The 22664-nt window shown below is 36.9% G+C and overlaps 1 protein-coding gene across 4 annotated transcripts in view; it reads left to right on the top strand.

The window, feature by feature from the left end:
- LOC115215116 (E3 ubiquitin-protein ligase LRSAM1) overlaps positions 1 to 22664 on the top strand; it is a 90411-nt gene that overhangs the window by 29663 nt on the left and 38084 nt on the right. The window contains exon 2 of one of the 4 annotated variants that reach the window (XM_029784290.2): positions 12712 to 12747. The exons of 2 other annotated variants lie outside the window; for them this stretch is intronic. The gene's annotated coding sequence lies outside the window, so the exon portion shown is untranslated. Of the gene's footprint in view, positions 1 to 12711; positions 12748 to 14668; positions 14866 to 22664 lie in introns of those variants that run through there. One more of the 4 variants, XM_036505215.1, reaches the window with a different exon arrangement.

The following is a 22664-nucleotide window of genomic DNA, read 5'->3' as shown; positions in this document are numbered from 1 at the left end:
GATCATCCCATCATCATCATCAGTGCTACCATCCATCATCATTCATATCATTCTCAACTGTGCTATTTTCATGATCATCTTCACATTGTTGTCAACATCTCCTTATCACTATCATCATCTCATCACCAGTGGTGCTTTCATCAGGATAATTATCGGCTCATCACCACTGACATTGCCATACTTAATTCAGTGTGTGTGTGAAAAAGAGATTGGTAATTCATATCCTGTTCCCCCACTACCACATTACATCCTTGCCAAAGACACCAAACTCTCAACAGCTAAGTCCACATAGTTGCAACCAGGCACCACGATGTAAGTATTCAGTTACAGTAACATCACAGTATAGGGAAAGATTTATCAATGATAATTTAGTTGTTGTTACTGTTGCTTGTAATTTAGCCTCAGATAGGCATAGGAGTGGCTGTGTGGTAAGTAGCTTGCTTACCAACCACATGGTTCCGGGTTCAGTCCCACTGCGTGGCACCTTGGGCAAGTATCTTCTACTATTGCCTTGGGCTAACCAAAGCCTTGTGAGTAGATTTGGTAGATGGAAACTGAAAGAAGCCCGTCATGTATATGTATATATGTATGTGTGTGTGTATGCATTTGTGTGTCTGTGTTTGTCCCGCAAACATCGCTTGACAACTGATGCTGGTGTGTTTACGTCCCCGTAACTTAGCGGTTCAGCCAAAGAGACCGATAGAATAAGTACTAGGCTTACAAAGAATAAGTCCTGGGGTCGATTTGCTCGACCAAGCCATGAGTGATTGGCCTGTGATTCCCAAAGTTGCGAGGTATGAAATTGTAGGCTTGACTGATTGCGAAGTAGCATTGTCATGTATAAAAATCAATCGCCATCAACATGAGAGTGGCAGATCATCTAACCATGCTGGAAAATGCTCCTCCAGAAATGCAGTGTAGGAGTTGCTGGTGAGTTTGATAACTTCTGGCACTTGAAAGGCCTGACAAGTTCATTTCCTATAATTCCAGCTCAGAACATTACACCACCACCTCCTTGTTGACGCCAAATGCATTGCAGGTGAGAAGCTCCAAGAGGTACCCAAACTTTGGTCCATCTGTCGGGGACATCCAGAGTAGCTCTGGCCTCATCCATGAAGAAGACATCTTGGAAATTGATTTTCATGTACTTCCATGCCTAATCAATACACTTCTCTTTGTGGTTCTTGCTTAGGATGGGTCTAGCAATGCACTTAACACTTCTGGCCATCTCTTTAAGGATGCTACACCAGGTGCTTCTGGACAAAAGAGCAACCCCAGCACTTTCAAATATGGCAGCACTTGTGCTATTGAGGTCTTTTCTTACTTGTCTACCTATTTTTTGGATGTCACTCTGAGATACACTTCTTCTTGTACCTTTATCTTGCCTTGGTTTGGGGATGAGGTTTTCCACATACGCCTTCAATGTTCTTGTATCCCGACCAAGCTCTTGGGCTAATTCTCCCACAGGTAAACCTTCTGCGAGACCTGCAACAATCTGCATCTTCTCTGTAGCTGTCAGATGTCGTTTCAGAGACATTTTTGTACACCTGTAATAAAGCATGACACAGTTGAAAGCACTTCAAATTACATACCTCAACATAACTTTGTATGTAGCTTATCAATACAATTGAAATGTTCACTGTGTACGTACCTACCTAGGATCTTTCAGTGGACCAAGTTTCACATTTGTACAATATTTAATAATCAAAACATCAATAAAAATTTGACCTGCAATAAAGCGTGATACACAATTTATACACACACACACACACACACATATATATATATATATATATATATATATATGCTCTTTGCTCTTTTGCTCTTTTACTTGTTTCAGTCATTTGACTGCGGCCATGCTGGAGCACCGCCTTTTTTTAGTCGAGCAAATCGACCCCGGGACTTATTCTTTGTAAGCCCAGTACTTATTCTATCGGTCTCTTTTGCCGAACCGCTAAGTGACGGGGACGTAAACACACCAGCATCGGTGGTCAAGCAATGCTAGGGGGACAAACACAGACACACAAACACACACATACATATATATACATACATATATACGACAGGCTTCTTTCAGTTTCTGTCTACCAAATCCACTCACAGGGCATTGGTCGACCCGGGGCTATAGCAGAAGACACTTGCCCAAGATGCCACGCAGTGGGACTGAACCCGGAACCATGTGGTTGGTTAGCAAGCTACTTACCACACAGCCACTCCTGCGCCTATATATATATATATATATATATATATATATGGTGGCACATAAAAAGCACCTATTACACTCATGGAGTGGTTGGCATTGGGATGGGCGTCCAGCTGTAGAAACATTGCCAGATTAGATTAGAGCCTGGTGCAGCCCACTGGCTTGCCAAACTTCAGTCAAACTGTCCAACCCAAGCCAGCATGGAAATCGGACGTTAAATGATGATGATGATGATGATTATATATATATATATATCATTGCTATTTCAGAAAACAAAAAAATAGTTTCACCATTCCATAGCAAAACTGTTGTACTACACTTTGACAATTTTTGCTATTTTGGCACCTGAAGTAGCTGGAGATATGACAGTTTGACCAAAAGAACAGCTATTGTAAGCAAAAAAAAAAAAAAAAAAAAAAAAAACTGAAAAAAGTGCATTTGACCAAATTTGGACATACAACAGTTTAACATAATAGCAACTCTCTCTCTCTCTCTCTCTCTCTCTCTCTATATATATATATATATATATATATATATATATATATATATATATATATATACACATACATACACACACAAGGGGTTGTTGAAAAGTTCCAGGCTTTGAGTAAAAGTAAAGACCAGAAGATCAGTTAATTATGATTTTATCCAACATATTCCCCTCTCAAATTCACACACTTATTGCAGCGGTCCTTCAGTTTTTCTAAGCCCTGTAAAAAAGCTTGAAAGGTTGGGCCTCTAACCAGGCTTTTCATGATATCTTTAAAGCCAGGGACTTTTCAGCACCCCCTCATATATCATCATCTTAATGTCTACCTTCCCAGTAAAGTGTGGTTTGAGGGAAATTTAGTCGCTATTTCTTGCAGCTGTCTTGATAGCCCAGTGTTTCATTGTCATAGAAGAAAACATTTCTTGTTCAGAAGAAATATATTTTCTTCTGGATAAGAAGAAACTGGGACTACATGCAAGTTCAATGGATCCTTATAGAAGTCTTCTTGTTAGTTTTTATTATCTTACTGGATTTAGTTGAATGGCTGTGGTCATGCTGGGATCATCAACCTTAGTACTTGGTCTGGTACTCATTTTATCAATTTCACTTTGTCAATTGCTAGGCCTGCCTAAAGCACACAAACTGGTGGACTAAATATTTTTGTCAAATGAATGCATACGGGTAGACGGACAATTTGTTGACAGATTGTTGGTCGACAAACAACTTACAAACCGGACAATTGTGTGGTATGGCACAGCGTCCTGTTGCCAGATACAGGGTGTTCCAGCAGCCGTCTTCTTGACCCAGGACAGCACAACCTCCCCACGTACTTGATGTAGGCCTCCGTGTTGTGTCTGAGGCTGTGTGGGAACTGTCTGTTGGTGAAATGTTTGTCGGCAAATTGTCTGTCAAAGAATTGTCTGCTCATGTGCATACATACATCCTTCTGTCCTTCCTGATCTAAGGTTGTAAAGTATGATACAAGGGAGACTTGGTTATTATTTCTATTAGGTAGACTAACCATACAGCAGTTACCTTGTTTGGCTTGCTTCTTAGCATCTTTGATAGTGTGTCTGTCTGTAAAACAGACAACATTTCCTTCAATATTGATGGCATAATTTTTCAGACTATAAACTTAGTCTTTCTTTTATAATTTATCTGTAAAATGTTGGCATTTCCTGAATATTTTTGAATATTATAACCCCAGTTGTTCAGATATATTCCATCCATAACAACCCCACTTTTTTATCTGACATAGTTTATCTAGAAGACATATGGCTTAGTGGTTAGGGTATTTGGCTCATGATCATAAGGTTGTGAGTTCAATATTTGAGCAAGACACTTTATTTCACGTTGCTCCATTTGACTCAGCAGGTGAAAATGCATAGCACCTGTAATTCAAAGAGCTAGCCGTGTCACAATCCATGTAATGCTGTATCTCCCTAAGAACTATGTTACGGGTATGTATGTCTGTGGAGTGCTCAGCCACTTGCACGTTAATCTCAGAAGTAGGTTGTTCCATTGATTAAATCAACGGGAACTACTTGTGTAGCTAGGGGGTCATGGTAGGGGCTGTCCATCCCGGGCATCACTTTTAAAGTGGCAGTAATTTTGGGTCTGCTGTAGGCAATATGTTTTTGTGGTGTCTGGGGCCAGCAAATGGAAGGGCCACCCTGGATGGAACACACTCGTCATCATAACCGATGGAGTGCTAGTAGTATCTAGGACTACATTATATCTTGGTGCAATTGTTAGTCCTCTTTTTTCTAGCTATTCTCATATGAGATGGGCTGTTGAGCTGTCTCTTAACAATAACCACTCTTAGATTCATTTAAGTTTCCAAATATTTTATTAGCCAATTACACTATTATAGGGCTAGTCGTTAAATTATAGGATTAGTCAATAAATTAATATTGCGTAAGAAATACAAGACATATGAATCCGTGCATATAATGAATATTTGTTAATTGATACTACTAATTTAAGGCTTGTGAATAGGAGAGAAAGATAAGCGAGACAGATTACCAAACAGGAAAAACAACTGACTCACGCAAATCCAAACTAACTCTCCCTTTAGGCTGAGAGTAAGTAAAAGAGATGAGAGACAATTACATGGGAAGGGGGACAACATGACCTGGAATATAAACCTGGGGTAACTCTTAATTTGAATTAGCTTAAATAACTGACAGCTAAGAAGGTTGTAGAATCCATTTGGCAGGAAAACTTGTACACTTCCTATGAAGTTGTTGCCTTAACATAAATCAGTCAGCCAGTGCCAATTAGCCAAGCCATATTTGAGTAGGCATTGATATCTTTTATTGTGACTTTTCCTGTTATGGGAACATTTTAAGCTGTGATTTTATATCAGGAAAGTATGAGAACTATGCCTCAAATTTCAGCTGGGTTCTCACTACAATATAATGTGACTTCCTTTATTATGGGGAATTTTTCTTCTATTTCTAGCAGTTCTAATACTTCCACAGAGGCTTCCGCATTTGGAATATTGTATTCGAGAAAAGGTTAAATAGATTAAGGAGCCTTCAGTCAGTGATTCAGAAGTTGGCCTTTATAACATTATTATAATAATGTTCAATGAAATGTCAAATTTCTGGTTACAGCATGTTTTAATTTAATTATATATAGTTTTGCTTTCAGAATTCTAAGAGGGCATACATCAGTCTGCAGTGGTAGTTATGGTAACTTGTATTCCATAAGGATAATATATGTTGGGATTTTACTTCCTCTGACTTAGTCAGGTGAGGAAGATCAGTACCCATGACCTTTTACAGGGTGTCTAAGGATTGGTGGAAAAAAGGTAGAAATAATTATTGGTTCATTCCAGTAATAGCAGCACATCGTCTCAAACCAGAAACCTCTCTGAATACTTCCAAGAGAGTGGATTATACCAAAAGAAGCCTGTGACAAGGTGATGGGGTTAAACTGAGTAACGGATTAAACCTATTCTCCAAGAATAAATACAGCCCCATTTAATGAGCTTCTACCCATCAGTTTATTTTTCACTGTCACTCACAAGGGTCAACCCATAATTATGTTGAGATGATCTAATTTCTGAACTCTGTGATTGCAAAGTTAAGTTCATGGAAATATGTTGCTGTGGTTGTTTGTGTGTGACTGTGGTGGGGGGTATGTGGCAGAGTAGATATTTCTTTTTATCTTTTACTGTTTCAGTTGTTGGATTGTGGCCATGCTGGGGCACTGCTTTGACCTCAGTACTGTTTTTTAAAGCATTCTCTTTTGCTAAACTGAAAAGGGATGTAAACAAACCAACTCCAGTTGTCAAATGATAGTAGTGGGGACAGTTGCATATACAAAGACATATGCATGCACACACACACACACACACATATATATATATATATATATATATATATATATATATGAGAGAGAGAGAGAGAGAGAGAGAGAGAGAGGTAATTGTGGCATTTCTGACTAAATAATGGATCTACAAATACAATATCCCTGCATATCTTACATATATTTTCATTCGTCCACCTCACTCTCTATTTCGTATCTTATCTAAATTAACTATTACTGAACCATCTTCTCACACCGTCTCCGATGAAGGGATATAATAAATATCCTGGAAACAGCTGTAAGACCTTCTATTTATAAATGTTCTAAAATCTACACAGCCTTGGTTTTTTATTTCATTACAAAAAAAGTTTTATATATATATATATATATATATATTAGGTACTTAGGTTGAAGCACCAAGTCAGTCCAGTATTATCCACACCACTCAAAAAGGTGAATAAGGAGCAAATAAGTAACAAGGATGTCAAGGTGCAAGTGCCTTACGGCTGTTTCAGGCGGCTCCGTTTAATTGATGAATGGAAGCATTACATCAGTTTGAAATACACCGCCTTCCCCTTCCTCGGAAGCATAAGACCATAAAAGTTTTCAACATACAGGATACATCATCATAATATTTCAGCAAATAAATTAGGGGTAGGGAAGTGTATCTGACATTAATCAATTTATCATCAGCAGCTAGAACCTAACTGTAGATTCCCAGTGGTTTTTAATTCTTAGTGGACATAGAATAGTAGCTGCTTTAGATCTTTCGATGGTGATAACGAGATAGATAAATGTAGCTATATTATCATCTCATGACCCTCCACTTTGTCAATCTCTTCTGCTACTACAAATTATAGTAGGCTTTAGGTATTTTCTCCTTAAGTTTGTTCTACTACAATAATAGCAATAAGCATGTAATTCTTTTAGTCTCTAGTTCTGATGAAAAATTTGTTAAAAAATTATAACGGAGTTATAGGCGCAGGAGTGGCTGTGTGGTAAGTAGCTTGCTAACCAACCACATGTTTCCGGGTTCAGTCCCACTGCGTGGCATCTTGAGCAAGTGTCTTCTGCTATAGCCCCGGGCCGACCAATGCCTTGTGAGTGGATTTGGTAGACAGAAACTGAAAGAAGCCTGTCGTATATATGTATATAGATATAAGTGTGTGTGTATATGTTTGTGTGTCTGTGTTTGTCCCTCTAGCATTGCTTGACAACCGATGCTGGTGTGTTTACGTCCCCGTCACTTAGCGGTTCGGCAAAAGAGACCTATAGAATAAGTACTGGGCTTACAAAGAATAAATCCCGGGGTCGATTTGCTCGACTAAAGGCGGTGTTCCAGCATGGCCGCAGTCAAATGACTGAAACGAGTAAAAGAGGAGTATCTTGTATTTTGAAAACCTATATGGTCTTATGCACCGAGGAAGGCAGTGTATTTCAAATTGATTTAATGCTTGCATTCATCGATTAAATGGAGTCGCCTGAAACGGCCGTAATACACTAATACCATGACATCCTTGTTACTTATATATATATATATATATATATATATATATATATATATATATATATATATATATATTAAGTTTCTAGATGGTGTAATTTAATTTTTCATTTTGAATATATAAAAGGTGGGTTTTTTTTTCTAATTTATATATATATATATACATGACAAGCTTCCACACGATTTTCATCTACCAAATTCATTCTCAAGGCATTGGTTCGCCCAGGGTTATAGTAAACGGAATTTGTCCAAGGTGCTGCGCAGTGAGACTGAACCCGAAACCACATATTTACAAAGTGAGCTTCTTGACTACAACGGCCATGCCTACACGTATATGTGAATACGTTAAGTTTGATTGTGTAAAAAGTGAAAGTTTCAGCAGTGTCAATTAATTGTAACAAAAAGAAATTTTGTGAGAACTGGAACACCATGTCTCTTAAAGAATGCGTTGAAGGAAATTTTATCAGCAGAAATTAAAACGTTACTATTTTACTAGGATCCTGTTAAATCTAAAGGCAATGAGTGTTGTTATTGTTTTACACTGGATTCAGACCATTTTAGCTGTCAGTATTCTTTGTTTTGTTTTGCTCTCATACATTACACCCAAGATAACATTATCCAATGTATCTGTCCCTTTTTAAAACGAAAGGTTGAAAGTTGAGGGAGATTATCTGGCTGCTATTTCTAGCGGGTTGAGCGACGGCGTAGAGTCTCTTTCGTTGGTTCGTCTGCGAACAGTTTTGAACTGCTGTGTAGTAGTTCCAGTACATTACGGCATGTATGAAGTCTATTAGTAGTGGTAACATGACAATTTTGTTTTCACAGTAACGAATGGCATGTACAAGTACATGCCATTCGTTACTTGTGAAAACAAAATTGTAAAAATAGTAGTTGTTGTGGGGTAGGTGAGAGGGTGCCGTTGTGTACAGAAATACTTCGTTATGATATCATTTGAGTGAACGCTTTGTTACAAACAATGTAAGAAAACACGAGGATATAATTTTAACAGGAAATTGATATTGGAAAAGAAAGACAACTTTTCTTTCTGTCCCAGCATAGATACTGCCAACCATCTGGAATAAAAATTATATTCATCATGCACACACGTGTATTTATATATACACACACACGTGTGTGTGTGTGTGTGTGCATATTTACACACACATATGATGGATTCTCTCGTTGTGAACGACAAAAAAAGGTTCAGTAAAATAAAGCGGTAATTTTGTTCTATGGACACGAATGTGGGTTTTTAGCAAAAAAAAAAAAAGAAAAGTAAAAAAATTGGAAATATAAATGGTGGTGGTAGAAGTCTTTCCTGAATGTTTTCTTGGGGCCTGGTGGTGCTTTGCAAACCTTTCGGCAAAGGGAATCATTTACCATGTGTTTTCTTGAGTTGAAGTCAAAGCTTGCTTTGCTTCGTGCCATAGAGTCACAATGACATATATATATATATATATATAATATCATCGTCTAACGTTCATCTTGATGATGAGATATATGTATATGAATGTAGTATAATGGTTATGATGTTGCACTCATGGTCATAAGATTGTGGTTTCATTTCCTGGACTGGGTGATGCTTTAGATCATTATGTTCTTAAGACACTTCATTTCACATTGCTCCAATCCATACAGACGGTAAAAATGAGTAATCCCATGATGGATTGGCATTCTATCCAGTGATGGTTGGACATACTTTTCTCTGAATCTGGAAAACCAGTCGTATGAACTTATAACTCAGAAGGGCCTTTTGATGTATATATGTATATATCATCGTCATTTAACGTCCGCTTTCCATGCTGGCATGAGTTAGATGGTTTGACAGGAGCTGACTAGGCAGAAGACTGCATCCGGCTTCACTGTCTGTCTGGCACTGTTTTTACAGCTGACTGTCCTTTCTAATGCTAACCACTATACGGAGTGGACTGCACTTTTTATGTGGCACCAGCACCGGCAAGCTTGATATGAACAAAGAAGACAGAACTCATTACTAAATTAGTTGAGTGAATAGGTTCAGGCATAGCTGTGTGGCTCGGGAGTTTGCTTAATAGTCTCATAGTTCCAGGTACAGCCTCATTGTGTGATATCTTGGTCAAGTGTCTTCTACTATAGCCTCAGGTTGATTGATGCCTTGTAAGTGAAATTGATAGAAGGAAACTGTGCAAAAGACTGCTGCATTTTGGCAAAATAGTATCATTGCAAACTGCTATAAAGGTATGAAGATGCTTTAGTGTGGGTTAAGTATAGAGGTATCATATTGTCTCTGTAACCATGAAAGTCACAGAGAGGCATAACAGAATTTATCAGGAACTGAGTCAGCTTAAATGAATGTAGTTTGGCTTCATACTCATAAGAAGTACTCTAGGTGAAACCATATCTGGCATTTGGAGAGTTTAGGATGGCCTTTGTCTGGGCGGTCACTAAAGAAGCTGGGCATAGAGGATTGGCGTCTGAAGATTGTACCAATTTTGTACAAAAGTGTAACAAGTAAAGTGAAGGTCATGATTTCAGTGATGAATTTAGCTTGAAAGCACGGGGTCCATCAAGGTTCAGTTCTCAGCCCTCTTGTATTCATCATAGCCCTGTAGATCATCACAAATGGTGATGACCTAGTTCTTATAGCTGAATCTATATTGGAATTAGAGAAGAAATTCTGAGCATGGAAGCAAAACTTAGAATCAAAAGACCTGAAAGTAAACTTAGCAAAGAGTAATACATTAAGAAATAGGAAAGAAGATAAGACCAATGTATCATAAAAGAAATGGCTTTGCTCCGTATGCAGAAAAGAAGTAGGTATAAACTCCATATGCTGTACCCAATGTAAGTTAACGTTACACAAGAGATATAGTGGAAGCTTTGTATGTGGTTGACGCAGTGGAGCAATATGCACTTTGAGCATTCTGGAAATGAGACTCACTTAAATTGTTGGTTGGCTCACTTGAAGTAATCAATTGATTCTGTTACCTAATTGACATATTTAGCAAAGGATGTTGTTACTCAGTACACATACACACACAAGTGCCTGTGTATGTGCACACAGGATTTGACACAAGATTTTATAAAGTGCACTTAATAATACCTTACATTGTAGTACTATGTCTTAAATAAAAATATATAGGGACAAGCATGGCTGCAAGGTTAAGAAGCTTGCTTTTCTGCTACATGGTTTTGGGTTTAATGCCTCTGTGAGTGAATTTGGTAGCTGGGAACTGTGTGAAAGCCCTTTGTACCTTTTTTTTTTTTAATCTTCTTACTTGGTTCTTGTTACAGTCATTTGACTGCAGCTATGCTGGGGAAGCACCTGGAAGTGTTTGGTCAAACTAATTGATCCTAGTATTTATTTTCTTTTTAAACCTGGTACTTGCTTTTTGGGTCTTTTTGTTGTCCAAACCAATACTGGTTGTCAAGCAGTGCTGGGAACCAACCCAATCACAAAGACACACACACACATACGAAGAGCTTTTTTCAGTTTCCATCTAGCAAATCCACTCACATGGTTTTGGTTGTCCCAAAGCTATCATAGAAGTCACTTACCCAAGGTGCTGCACAGTGACAGGTAGGGCATCTCACCATAGAAAATCTGCCTCAGCAAATTCCGTCTGACCCATGTTAGCATGTGGGCATGATGCTAAATGATGATATTGATGAATATACACACACGGTTCATAGATGAGATTCAGATATTCTCCATATAGAATACACTTAGTAGTGCTCAAGAGATTTAGACTTGACCAGGTATAGAAGTATATGTAAGGATAAGCGAATTAGACAGATCAATATATAAAATATATTAAATACATGAAATACAAAAAATTGTATATATCTACACGTATAAAAAAGTCTAACTTACACAGGTACAAATGATATATATTGTACTCTGTGTAAGTTGGACCTTTTTATACATATACATATATACATTTTTTGTATTTCATGTATTTAATATACTTTATATAATGATCTGTCTAATTTGCTCATCCTTACATATATAATCCATGCTAGCATGGAAAGCGGACGTTAAATGATGATGATATATATATATATATATATATATATATATATATATATATATATATATATATATATATATATGTTGGGTCATCCCATAAATAATGTGGGTTTTTTTCAATTGCATGAACTAGAAGTTGGAGGGGGGACGGGATGAACTACTTGCATCAACTTGCTATAAAAGCAGGTGGTAATCACTGTCATACAAACGATATTGTTCATTTCCATTCTTCCATAAAAAAAAAAAACATGTCTGGCAATGGAGAAATAATACATGGTTTGGAAAGAAGTGAGGGTTGGTAAGCAGAAGAGCATCCAGCCATAGAATGTATGTCTCAACAAATTCCTTTTGACCCATGCATGCATGGAAAAGCGGATGTTAAACCATGATTATTGTATGTGAGTTTTAGAGAGAGAGAAAGAGAGAACTGAGATATTCAGTGTAACTTACTGTTATGAGTTTCTTGTCTGCTGCAGTCTTGAAGGAGATTGCTTGATGACTACTTTCAGTAAAGAACTTGGAGTGGTAGGTTTCATTGAATTTTTATTCTTGAAGTGCACTTAACAATTCCATTTTAATTCTTGCATTTATTGTTTCTATTTCATGTACAGAAATCAATGTTGCCCAAGATATGTATTTGTTTTTGTTGCTGTTGCTTTGGGTTATCATTGTTTAATGTTTTCATATTTGGTCTGTTTGTTTCTGTGTTGTTGATTTTTTTTTATGCTAGCGTGGGTTGGATAGCATTTGCAATTTTGGATATTTTCACGATTTGTTACCAGAAGTAATGTCATCATTTTAACAGTGAGATAGTCCTTTTCTGATATTGATCAGTCAACCATGTTGTACAAGGTCAGTCTAACCTGGGCCCAGGTTTTTTTTTTTTCCCCCCTTAATCCTGGGCGTCAACAAAACACATGTTCACATGTACACACAACTCTGCTACATCAATCTTGGTGTGTTTGTATTTGGAACAAACCAAGATTGGTATGTTCATTTGGTATTTAACTGTTAAAATGGTAATTTTCTTCTGTTCTTGATTGAATTCCACTGAAATGATTTCTTTCTCCCTGTTGACTGCTATTAGTCATTCTATATGGATTGGGTGTTTCTTGTATTGAAATTGCTCTCGTCTCTTACTCTGCCCTGTTTAACAAGAGAGTTGCTAAACCTTGTTGGACATTTTTCAGCAGTCAACATGCTGGGGAAGACTAAAAGAACCATTGGTGAGTTCCTCTGATATTTTTGTATTTTTCTTCCCACATCGCGTTTTGTTGCCTGTTATTTATAACTAACAGTTTTTAGTTTTAAAGTTTGACTATAAACAAAATAACATCATCACCATCAACAGTAATGAAACAAGCCGAGGGAGCCTCTAGGTAATGATTGAAACTGACTAGAATAGCAGCCAAACCTTGAAAAAAAAAAAAGGGAAGGTCATATAAGATAAAGTAGTATTTAGACATCTTTCATCTTATATGTTTACACTATCGGTGCTGAGTTAGGGTAAATAACAACCTTAGTAGAAAAAAAACAAGAGTGTAAATAATGAAAAAACCTGAAAATTAACAGCTTCACCTTTTGTTTCTAGGGTTGCTTATGATTGATGTAGGTTTGTCACTGTCAATGAAAGGTTTACTTTCAAGCATAGATACAAAGTTACACATTTTTGTAACTGGAGTATAGTTGGTTAGATTAGTTCTCAGTACTTGACTAGTACTTGACATATTTCCTCATGTATAAGTTGCACTATTTACTAAAGTGGTGAGCTGGTAGAATTGTTACTGCACCGGGCAAAATGCTTAGCAGCATTTCATCCGTCTATATGTTCGGAGTTCAAATTCTGCTAAGGTCGACTTTGCCTTTCATATTTTCGGAGTCAATAAAATAAGTACCACTTAAGTACTGTGGTTGATGTAAGTGACTTGCCCACTCCCCAGAATCTGCTGGCCTTGTGCCAAAATTTGAAAGCAATAATTGATTTTAACTGAACAAACTGGGGTGTGACTTATACAAGGGGCAAATCTAAAACTTTGGTACCAAGATTTAACATTAAATTAGGAGTGCAACAGATACATGGGTAAATTCTGTATTTTATAGGTTCCAGATGATGAAGGGCAAAACTGGACCCTAGCAAGATTTGAATTCAGAATGAAAAGGGATGATTTCTACCACAAGCAGAATGTCACATTTTGTGAGAGAGGAGGATATATAGTTGGTTAAATCCTTTTCGGGACTTGTCTGATATTTATGTTAATTGACACCATAAGGATGAAAGGCAAAGCTAACCCAGAACACATAAAGGAACATCATTGTACTCTCTTCATCCTGTCCTCCCCTCTACTTATTTAATGAGAAGTGCAGTTGTTTGTTGTTATTGTGATAGGGTATAACTTGAGGGAGATTTGGCTGCTGTTTCTAGCAGTTCAAACAACTGCATAGAGGCTCTCTTATTTGTGTGTATAGTTTTTATTGTTTGGCTTGAACAATTGTTGTTTTTTAGCCCTGATCAGGCAAATGTACGATCAGCTGGGACAATTATTATTTCAATGGTTGATTGACTTAACTCTTGTATGTTTAACAGATTCAACATCATCAATCTTCCCTGCATCTTATTTCAAGAACTTGTAACAACTTGGTTCTCTTTCTTTTTCGGTTTCTCTCACATTTGGTTGGCTGGTTTGTTGGTTGGTCGCTCTTTCTATCTCCTTCCATTTTTTTCTTTGCTTTATTTTTTCATGTTTTCCTCACATTTCGTCTTCTTTCTCTTTCTTTCCCTACCCCCACCACTATCTATCTTTTGTTTCCTCTCTCTCTCTCTGTTTTCCCCTCTCTTTCCCTTTCTCTCATTTTCTTTGTTTTTCTCATTTTCCTATCTCTTTTTATACCTTTTTCTTTTCCTCTTTCTTTTTACAAATCTATTTTAAATATTTCACTTCAAGAGTGAACACACGCATACACTCTCAAACACACACACACACATACATGTGTGTTTCTATGTGTGTGTGTGTGTGTGTGTCTATTTAGGTTTTACCCCGCCTTCTCTTGCTCCATAAATAATCTGTAAATATTGGCAGCTGTATCTTCTTTGGCACCATTCTATCTTTGCAACTAACTAAAGGAAGCTCAGCAGATGAGTTCTATAGAATTACCTGACATATGGTTCTTAACTTACAAACGAGCGAAATCAACACAAAATTGCAGATGGGTCCACTGTTCGCCCGCTTCATGTGGCTCCCAACCAGATTGCTATATGTGAAATTCAGTACTCTCAATTTTAAGGTTTTCATATGGTTCCAATTTAAAATCTAATTTTTATCAAACATTGGTTGTTGTTTATCAAGGTAATTTTCTGTTATTCTTTCTTTAAATTCTTTGGTTTCAGCATCTTGAGAATCTCTAAAAGAATTATTGCTTAATTAGACTAAATACTTTTATGTTGTTGTTATTATTATTATTATTATTACTACTACTAAGGCGGCAAGCTGGTAGAATCATTAGCCAAGCGAAATTCTTTGTGGCATTTCATCTGTCCTTACATTCTGAGTTCAAATATCGCTGAGGGTTGCTTTGCCTTTCATCCTTTCAGGGTCGTTAAATTAAGTACCAGTGAAACACTGCGGTCGATGTAATCGACTGGTCCCCTCCCTCAAAATTTCAGGCCTTGTGCCTTTAGTAGAAAGGATTATTATTATTATTATTATTATTATTATTATCATTATTATTATTGTTATTGATATTATTATATCGCGAGATTGTTGATTGAAGATAACAAGGACCTCAGGCAGTACTTTACGCAATGTGTGTACAGTTCTAAGTAATGCTGATTCTTGCAATACACTTATATTGTAGGGTATTTCTAAATTTTCAAGATATTTTCTCATGTTGGGTGGTGTTGAACCAAATGCTCCAATGACAATAGGGACAGCCTTTATGTTTGACCCTCGAAGCTGCCACATCTTAGCAATCTCAATTCTCACTGATAAAATTCCATATTTATCAATGTTTTCTACTTCTTTCATGATAATATGTTGATCTCCTGCCACTGCCACATCGATTATTAGGCACTCTTGTTTGTCCCTCCTATTATTATTATTATTATTATTATTATTAAGGCAGCATAGCTGGCAGAATCATTAGCACACCAGACAAGATGCTTAGTAGCATATCATCTGTCTTTACATTCTGAGTTCAAATTCTGCTGAGGCCGACTTTGCCTTTCATCCTATCAGGGTCAATAAAATAAGTACCAATTGAACATTAGGGTCGATGTAATCGGGTTTTTCTTCTCCCCAAATTTGCTGGCCTTTTTGTCATCATTATTATTATTGTTGTTTTTATTAAGGTAACAAGCTGGCAGAATCGTTAGTACATCAGGTAAAATGCTTCGTGGCATTTGGTCCATCTTTACGTTCTAGTTTCAAATTCTGTCTGGGATGACTTTGCCTTTCATCTTTTTGTGATCAAGTACCAGTTGAGTGCTGGGGTTGATGTAATCGACTAACCCCTCCTCCCAAAATTTAAGGCCTTGTGCCTATATTAGAAAGGATTATTATTATTATTAAGCTGGCTGAATTGTTAGCATGCTGGACAAAATGCTTAGAAGTATTTTGCCCATTGCTACTTTCTGAGTTCAAATTCTGCCACGGTCAACTTTACCTTTCGTCCTTTAGGGATTGATAAAATAAGTACCAGTTGAACACTGGGGTTGATATGATAGACTCATCCCCTCCCCTAAAATTGCTACCCTTGTAGCAAAATTTGAAACCATTATCATCATCATCATTATTATTATTATTATTATTATTATTATTATTATTTGCCTTTTACAAAATATTAATTAGCCACTAATACCTCTATGTTACTTTCTTAACAAATTTTCTTATCTCAAAGTTGTATTTTTGATTTGTATGTATTGTGTTTTTTAGATCTATTTTACATTTACTTTTATCTTCATGGTGTTATTGTTGTGGTTCTTTAGCACCAGGTGTCACCTCTTATCAAGCAGACCTATGATGACCGACTCACCAACTGTGGTTGTCATTATCCAAAGTCTCTTTTCCATTTTTTAAGATGATAGAGTAAGATTTCGAGGTATTTAGCTGCTATTTTTATCAGGCCGAGTGATCTCATAAAGGTCACTTTCATTGCTTTGTGATTGTAGTGGTTGATGACATTAGTCTTGTTGTTATTATTTAACTCCAGATCAGTTCTTATCCAGTGGACCTATCATCAAAAATATCCAGTTATACCCATTCTGTTTGTAGCAGGCTGAACTATTCTTATCCCCATATTTTCTGACCAGTTGTAACTTATTTGAAAAATTTAGACATTTCCCCTAATGCTTTGGACTGTTGTTTCACCCTAGGCCTATTCCCGTCTAGCAGACCTATAATAAAAGGTATTTTTACTGATACTTTTTGAGTGGTATTTGGCTGCTATTTCTAGCAGATCAACAGACTGAACAGAGGCTCCCTCATTTGCTCATATTGTTTTTGAAGTTTCATCCTGCTAACATCAGGATATCTACAATAATATAATAGAATATTGTTTCTAGCATATTATCTGTGCCTATATATTGTCTTGTTTCTGTATATTGAATGTTTACTTGCTTCTAACAGACAAAGACCAATGTCTAGGAGTCAGTTAGACCTCAATAATTGCTTTAACCCTTTTGATACTTAAACCTGCTCAATACTGTCCCTATTTCAGTGTTAGTGATCTACTCAAATTGACTAGTATTGAAGGGTTTTTATTTGAATTTGAAATATCAACCAAAATTTTATTTATATGAGTGGGAACAGATATATCAATAGTTAAAGAATCCATCCCAGTTTTTTTTTCCATGTGAGGGCTATTGTTATTGTCATTTAGTCCCAGATCAACCATGCCCTTCTGATCAAAAATGTTCCATCCATAGATTTTGATTGTGTGTGTGTGTGTGTGTGTGTGAACATAATATATCTGGCACTACATTATTGAATGTATCCTTTTTGTTTTTAAAGAGAGAGAGTGTGTTAGTTGAAGGTGGTTTAGTTGCTATTTCTAACAAGCCAAGCAACTGAATAGAATCTCTCTCACTGGTTCTCATATACTCTCTTTTACTCTTTTACTTGTTTCAGTCATTTGACTGCGGCCATGCTGGAGCACCGCCTTTAGTCGGGCAAATCAACCCCAGGACTTATTCTTTGTAAGCCCAGTACTTATTCTATCAGTCTCTTTTGCCGAACCGCTAAGTTACGGGGACATAAACACACCACCATCGGCTGTTAAGCGATGTTGGGGGGACAAACACAGACACACAACCACACATATATGTATATGTATATATACGACAGGCTTCTTTCAGTTTCTGTCTACCAAATCCACTCACAAGGCTTTGGTCAGCCCAAGGCTATAGTAGAAGACACTTGCCCAAAATGCCACACAGTGGGACCAAACCCGGAACCATGTGGTTGGAAAGCAAGCTACTTACCACACAGCCATTCCTGCACCTATAAGAACCTTTTCATAAATTGTTCTTGACAGCAACTTAGTTTAACCAGTAAATAAAAACACTGTTACCGTTATTTTACTAAAAATCTTTAACTATTTGGTTATTTTGAAACTTAATTGAAACAAAGACACAGTTTGTTCTTGTTAAAATCAGTTACAAAAAGATTGAAACGTCTATTGTTTTTGAAGATTGAAACTGGACAATTGACCACAAGAATGAATGTCAACTTTTTTCCTCATCATAACATTTTAGTGAAGGCAACACTTCCATATCATGGTTTGTAGCTTATGTTGTATGGAACCAAACACTGACTTTATTTATTGTGTTCACCATTCACTGCATTCACTTCTATGTCCGTCTCTATCCATATGCCACTTTTCTTTCACATTCTCACAATCTTACGTACCCATTCACTCTACCCAGTTCTCTGGACCACTTCTCTAATGTTCATCTTCCTGACATCTCTTCGCCACTATCTTCTTTCTGTTCCATGTATCTCCTCTTCTGCAAGATGCCAATACATTTCTTAACCTCCCTCAATAGTTGAGGGGAATTGTCTTGCAACTTACTTGGTGAGTTCACTGGAGCTGGTGCCTCATAAAAAGCATCTAGTGCATTCTTTGAAGTAATCAGCTTTAGGAAGGCCATCCAGCTGTAGAAACCATGCCACAGCAGACATAAGAGCTTCTGGTTTTGTCAAACCATAGCATGGAAAACGGTTGTTAAATGATGATGATAATCATCATCATCATCATCATCATTTAACATCCATCTTCTATGCATGCATAGGTAGGGTGGTTGACAGGAGCTGGCCAGATAGGAGACTGTCCCAGGCTACTGTGTCTGTTTTGGCCAGATTTTTATGGCTGGATGCCCTTCCTAACACACACCACTGAGTGCTTTTTACATGGCACCAGCACGAGCGAGGTCAGTTTTGGCATGGTTTTTACAGTTAGATGCCCCCCCAAATGCCACTTACACATTTTGCAAGCTAGCTGTTCCTTTTATTGTATCAACTGGGACCTTCGTTGTTGTAACCAACAGAGTACCAGTTGGTTATATGATGATTTGTCACACTCGAGTGTACTTACCTACCCATCCAACTTACCTGTTCCTCTCTATTCTCTCTCTCTCATATTCATCTTGTACCTCGAAGGTACACTCTCATTTCCTTCTCTCCTCCCCCCTCTCTCTCTCTCTCTAGCTGAGGAAGCTATGTATTCACTTCTTCAGCAAGACACCTGCTCCTGTGCTATCATACTTTCACATCCCTCATTACTATACCCCTCTCAACTGAGTGTGGGTGGGGTCTTCTCTTGTGAGTACTTGGTGACCTCACTTGTGCAGGCACCACATGAAAAGCACTCAGTGCACTTTGTAAAGTGGCTGGTGTTAGGAAGGACATCCAGGTGTAAAAACCATGGCAAAACAGACATCGGAGCTCAGCATAGCTCTCTGTCGTATTGTCCAAGCCATGCTAGCATGGAATATGGGGCATTATATGCTGCTTGCTACTGATGTGTCACTAAATAAACATACCATATTGTACAATGATTAACATAAAAATATACAGAATTGTGTGGAGAATAATTCAGATATGCTATCAACATAAAAAATAGTACTTAATTTATTGTTAAAATTTTTATACTGCACATATTAAATGTGTTTACAATAACTTGACCATTTGTTTTTTCATGCAGATTGTGTTACTAAGTTACAGTTCTTAATGAATGACGATTTCTCTCTACTGTAAAAAACAACTTAGTTACCATTTATTTCTAATTACCATTTCTTAATTGACCACAAACATCTAATGAATAGTTGAATGTTAATACGTTTCTTATGAAAGCTTTCAGAATTAGGACTTTCCATGTAATTTCTGTCACAATAATGAAAGTGCTGTCCTCCTCTCAGATGTTTCACTATAAAATTTAATTGGTATAACTGTTGTAGTCATTGTGTCAGCAATTGTCTGTTCCAGAATATTGCTTACAATAAAAATAAAGCCTCCCAGAAATTGTTGTTTTGTTTAAAATGCTTTTGTTCTTGTTGGCTTACATTATAATCTTAATGTCTGAACGGATAAGGAACCAGTCCAGCAAGTTCAAATTCTGCCAAGATTGACTTTGCCTTTCATCCTTTTGGAGTCGATAAATTAAGTACCAGTGAAACACTGGGCTCAATATAATCAACTAGTCCCCTCTCCTCAAATTTCAGGCCTTGTACCTTTAGAAGAAAGGAACTGGTCCAGCAATTTGAAGGTGAGGTATTTGAGTGACATTTGACCATAGGCAGTGCCATTTCTAACCTTGGTCTACATAACAAAAATTATTTATAAAGCATAAGAAACAGTTCACTGGTGATTTTTACTAGTTAATTGATATGTTGCTAGTTACCTGACAATTCTGGGTTCAAATCCAGGGGCTATCATAGCTTCAACTAAGCTCTATTATAGGTTGTTGCTGAGTCCCATGTCAGCCCTTATTTACCAAACCACTCAATCAGTCACACTTGTTGGAGCTAACAGAAATCTAATATACAGATGCATACATTTGCCATTTGTCTTTATGAGTTTAATAAAATAAAGTCCCTCCAAATCCAGGGCAGTGGATAAGTGGAATTGTTAGATAGGATGCATCGTGGTATTTATTTTGAGTTTTTAGTTTAATCCCTCTGTGAATTTAATATTACCACTTTGGGTCCTTTTATGTGCTTTTAGCAGAGTTCTCTCCACTGCAAGAATTTAGGCCAAGTGTCCAGTTTGATGATAGCTGACTACGTTCATCCTTCTTATCATGGAGGGCCTAAAAAAAATTTTAAATAAAGGCTTCAGAGCTGTTGTCCTTTTCCTAACTAAATGGTAAATAAAAACAAAAGGAGAAACTGAATAATTTTTCTTAACTATTAATTTCTTTCCTGCCGTGTTGGTTTTTGTTGTTACAATTAGTGACTACCTAACAATACTTTGTTTGATGTGTTGTTGTTGTTGCTGTTATTGTAGTCTTCTGCTGTTTTATAATTCCCAACATGAACAGTGCTTATTTGTTTTTTGTACATATTTAGATGCTTACATTTGTTGAGTGACTCTGAAAAAAATAGTAAATTTGCATGATTAATTGTTGGAAGTAATGCACCTACTTCATACACACATATTCAAATTCATCAAAAAAAAAAAAAGCCCTTACCTAAACAGCGAAGTAGAGGTCATTTTAGTTTCAGAAGAACATGCAGATGGAACAACTAATAGACTGGTATAGTGTTTCCCAAAATGGATTCCATAAAAAAATTCAGACTTTACTGAAATTTAATAAAAATTTATTTTGTAAGAAATTCATATTCACCATTGTCAAAATAATGTTATCATATGTCTTTTTATGTAAATAAATTTTCTCTTTAACCCATTAGAATTTAAACCAGTCATATCCAGTCCAAATATTCTACTTGTTTTTATGCTCAAATTGATCAGATCCAACCTCTCCCACCTACCTTACAATGTCAGTCTAAAAGTACACAATCACATCACCAAAATCTCAAAGTTACAAGATAACATATGCACAATTAATTCAAAACAATGTGGATAAATAAGTATTTACATTTGACAGAGTAACCTGAAGGCTAAAGGATTACAGCAATTATTAAAATTAGAGTAGTAGTGTTTTCCATAAAATATAGGCATGGTTTTTCCATAATCTTTGGAAAATTGTGAAATGGTTCCACGTCGAAACAGCTTGGGAAGTCATAGTCCATTAGGTATTTCCAGCAGAAAGGGCAGATGGAGAATGCCCACCTGATTATTAGCTCTTCCATCTGCTGCTTCTACTGTAGCTAAAATGACCTCTACTGCCATGAGTTTATCAATTTCACCTTAAACAGAATCAATACATTGATCACTTACGTCACTCCAGAGTAAACGCTCTTCAATCCTAGCTTTCCAGGTTTGAATATTTCTGGGTTTTTTTGGTTTTTTTTGCTTATTTTTCACCTGTATCTTTAATTTAATATCAACTAAATTGACTATTCAGTTATTGTGATGATGACTCTCATAACCTCACTGCCACCGCCACCACCACCACAATCACCGCCGGTCTGAAGGGCCTCAGAAGGCCATGCTCACTGGTTGTCTTGATATTCATTGTATTGAGTGGCTGAGTGATTAAATTTCCTTAACCCCATACATACATTGCCAATCTTTTGCAGGTTGACTTCTCCCAAGTGGATTGGAGCCATTTTCTTTCCTTTTTTTTTCTTAAATAAGGTAAGGAAAATTGATTGAGGGCCTTGTTGGAGGAGTCAGTGTAATATTTATACAAAATTCTGTGGGGCCCAGTATCTTCGATGAATATTCTTTGGTTGGTACCTTTTGAAGACATTGTGTGAGGCGTGGGCCAACAAGAAATCAAGAGACAAGATGGTCAAGGCTAGATTGATCATAGATCTGTTCAGTTAGGACTGATTAGGTGCTTAATCAACTGTGGTAGCATGAAGCTTTCATAAATAGGAGTGGGAAAATCCAGTGCTAAAAACTGGCATGAAAATGGTGAACATGATTTATTTTCATTATTTACATTATTTACATTCAATGGATATTTGTCCTCATCTTGTTTGTTGTTAACACAACGTTTCGGCTGATATACCCTCCGGCCTTCT

The sequence above is a fragment of the Octopus sinensis genome, linkage group LG8 (assembly GCF_006345805.1).
Source record: "Octopus sinensis linkage group LG8, ASM634580v1, whole genome shotgun sequence".
Lineage (NCBI taxonomy): Eukaryota > Metazoa > Mollusca > Cephalopoda > Octopoda > Octopodidae > Octopus > Octopus sinensis.
The sequence above is the reverse complement of the archived record's forward strand: the minus strand, read 5'-3'. Positions and strand labels throughout refer to the sequence as shown.